Source organism: Fundulus heteroclitus, unplaced genomic scaffold (genome assembly GCF_011125445.2).
Source record: "Fundulus heteroclitus isolate FHET01 unplaced genomic scaffold, MU-UCD_Fhet_4.1 scaffold_671, whole genome shotgun sequence".
NCBI classification, from domain to species: domain Eukaryota; kingdom Metazoa; phylum Chordata; class Actinopteri; order Cyprinodontiformes; family Fundulidae; genus Fundulus; species Fundulus heteroclitus.
This window is the reverse complement of record NW_023397112.1, coordinates 30,842-34,826: the sequence shown is the minus strand read 5'-3', so window position 1 is coordinate 34,826 and position 3,985 is coordinate 30,842.

The following is a 3,985-nucleotide window of genomic DNA, read 5'->3' as shown; positions in this document are numbered from 1 at the left end:
CCGGTTGCACAGAGAGGCATTCCAAATCATTGGATGTACGTTTCTGTCGTTTACCAAAGGATGGGGAAAGAAGTGGATATTTTCAATGAAAAGAGCACAGGCAGACACTCACAATGGACTGGGGGAGCCAACATACTACGAGAGAATTTGCAGTCTACACTTCATCTCCGGTAAATACAACTTAATTCTGCTCTAGTCATTGTTCTACTTAAATAGCGGCGGAGGGGAGGTAGCGATCGCTACACGGGCCGGAGAAGCGGCCCGTGTAGCGATCGCTACAGCAGCCGCCGCTGTCTGAAGCAGCAGACAGCGGCGGCTGCTGTAGCGATCGCTACACGGGCCGGAGAAGCCGCTGTTGCTGCTGTAGCCGCCGCTGTCTGGAGCAGCACCCGCTTCCTGCTGCTCCAGACAGCGGCGGCTCTCCGGCCCGTGTAACGATCGCCACCTCCCCCGTTCACGGGCGCTAGAGTTAGAGCAGCATATTTTTCATCATTAATTGAAGAGAATAAAAATAATCCTAGATTTCTCTTTAGTACAGTTGCCAAACTTACCCAGAGCCACAGCTCTGTTGATCCATCCATTCCCTTAGCTCTCAGTAGTAATGATTTTATGGGATTCTTCATAAATAAAATTGATGCCATTAAAAATAAAATAATTGGCATCCTCCCAAACATGATTACCTCGTCCTCAGTAAGTGAGGCAGCATTGGAGGAATCTTTAGAATCTGCGCAGTGTTTGAACTGTTTAGAAGCAGTAGAGCTTTCTGAGCTATCTAAAATTTTAGCTTCATCTAAACCTTCTACCTGTATGTTAGACCCAATCCCAACCAAGTTGTTTAAGGACATATTCCCTTTGATCAGTGGCACTATTTTAGACATGATTAATCTATCCTTAGTAAATGGATATGTACCACAGGTTTTGAAAGTAGCTGTTATTAAACCTTTACTTAAGAAACCTTCTCTTGATCAAGATGAGTTAGTAAATTACAGACCTATATCTAATCTTCTTTTCTTATCTAAAATTCTTGAGAAAGTAGTTGCTAATCAACTTTGTGAACATTTACAAAGTAATGACCTACTTGAGGAGTTTCAGTCAGGCTTCAGAGCTCATCATAGCACTGAAACAGCTCTGGTGAAGGTCACTAATGATATTCTCATGGCCTCAGATAATGGACTTGTGTCTATACTTGTCCTGTTAGATCTCAGTGCTCCGTTTGATACAGTTGATCACAATATTCTCCTACAAAGACTTGAACATACTGTAGGGATTAAGGGGAAAGCATTAGGCTGGTTTAAATCTTATCTGTCAGACAGATTCCAATTTGTTCATGTTAATAATAAATCTTCCTCAAACTCTAGGGTCACCTGTGGAGTACCACAGGGTTCAGTCCTTGGACCAATTCTCTTTACTATATATATGCTTCCGATAGGCAAAATTATCAGACAGCATGGGATTAATTTCCACTGTTATGCTGATGATACTCAGCTATATTTATCCATAAATCCTGATGAATCCAATCAATTACTTCGACTGCAGTCATGTCTTGATGACATCAAAAGCTGGATGACTTTAAATTTCCTGCATCTAAATTCTGACAAGACCGAAGTTTTAATCTTTGGGCCAGAGTCCTCAAAAAATAAACTTCTTAACCAATCACTTAATCTGGGTGGCATTAACCTGGTCTCTGGTAATAAAGTAAAAAATCTTGGTGTTATTTTTGACCAAGACATGTCATTTAAATCCCATATTAAACAGGTTTCCAGAGTTTCCTTTTTTCACCTCCGGAATATCGCCAAAATTAGAAACATTCTGTCCAGGAGTGATGCTGAAAAACTGGTCCATGCATTTGTTACTTCAAGGCTGGACTATTGTAATTCTTTACTATCAGGAATTCCACAAAATGCAGTTCAAAGCCTTCAGCTGATCCAAAATGCTGCAGCAAGAGTTCTGATGAAAATCAACAAGAGGGATCATATTTCTCCAATTTTAGCTTCCCTTCATTGGCTTCCTGTTAAATCAAGAATAGAATTTAAAATTCTTCTTCTAACGTATAAAGCCCTTCATAATCAAACTCCATCATATATCAGAGCTCTGATTACCCCGTATGTTCCTAACAGAGCACTTCGCTCTCAGACTGCAGGTCTGCTGGTGGTTCCTAGAGTCTCTAAAAGTAGAATGGGAGGCAGATCCTTTAGCTATCAGGCTCCTCTCCTGTGGAACCAACTCCCAGTTTTGGTCCGTGAGGCAGACACCCTGTCTACTTTTAAGACTAGGCTTAAAACTTTTCTTTTTGACAAAAATTATAACTAGTGACTCATGTTACTCTCAGCTACCTTTATAGTTTTACTGCTATAGGCTTAGGTTACTGGAGTATATCAGGATCTAATTTTCTCACTATATTGAGTTCTACTGTTCTTCAATTATGCATTATGTGTTGTCATTTCTGCTTTAACTTTCTGTTCTCTCTCTTTTCTCTTCATAGTAGGTACACCTGGTCTGGCGTTCTGTTAACTGTGACATCATCCAGAGAAGACGGCTCACCCGCTACTACCATCTAATGTAGAACAGATTACTAGATCAATGTGTGCTTCTGTGCTTTTTGTTTCTCTTGTTGTGTCTCTGTTCTGTCTTCTGTAACCCCAGTCGGTCGAGGCAGATGACCGTTCATACTGAGCCCGGTTCTGCCGGAGGTTTTTTTTCCCGTTAATGGGTGGTTTTTCTTCCCACTGTCGCTTCATGCTTGCTCAGTATGAGGGATTGCAGCAAAGCCATGTACAATGCAGATGACTCTTCCTGTGGCTCTACGGTTCCCCAGGAGTGAATGCTGCTTGTCGGGACTTTGATGCAATCAACTGGTTTCCTTATATAGGACATTTTTGACCAATCTGTATAATCTGACCCAATCTGTATAATATGATTGAACTTGACTTTGTAAAGTGCCTTGAGATGACATGTTTCATGATTTGGCGCTATATAAATAAAATTGAATTGAATTGAATTGAATAGTACTTCTGTGTTTACGCTGCAATGTCGCCGACACCCCCACCCATTTTAACAAGACAAAAACACCTAAATAATCCGTAGTGAGTGATGTTTTTTTAACCTACCGGGCGGGTCTTCCTCTCTGCTTTGTGCTGTTGCACAAACATGTCTGAACATCCATCCATCCATTTTCTGACCGCTTAATCCCTCATGGCGTCGCGGGCGTTGCTGGAGACTTTTTCCTGATATAAAATAATTGCAGCCGTCCAGTGGTTTCAGGGGCTTTCGTGCTCTCTTGTCCGTACTGGCCTGCGTGTTTATAAAGCAGCTGTGTCGCGGTACGAAACCCTTGGCCAGCATTTCACAGACTCGCTCCGTCCCTTCAGGCTTTTGCTGTGTGGATCTGGCAATCTGATACCATCAACCATCAACTTACTCTTAAAACGATCTTGTGATACGTTATCTAAAGAAGAAAAATACGTGGAGAACTCGTCATTTTGTCAAATGGCGTGCCAACCAATATGGCCGCCACGCAAAGGGTTCTGGGTAACAGAGTCACGTGGTTGCAAGGGGTCTATTTAATGTGAGGCTAACTGACCAAAGCATGCAATCTTTACTCTCCCACACTACCCTAATTATTCATCTAAGGGTTTTTTAAATTGATAATCACTTTAATGGATGAAAATAAGTGGAATTAGCAATATTCCATTATTGTAATTAAAAAAGGGTTTTTAAGCCAAAATCTCTTGGTTTTTACAGCATTCAAGTGATAAAGGAGTTTTGAATATATTTTAACAAGATAAACTATGTTGAGAGAAAAAACAACTTTAAAGTAAGTTAAACTAATAAACATGTATGGTGAAGTTAAGCCATAAGCCTATAATAGAACTGTAAGACTTGACAAAGAATATTGTTCTCTTCTACAACACCTTCAACTTTATGATGATGATGATAATGGGTTTATGAATGTCAACCCTCTAGGATGCTTCTGGGCAAATATGTC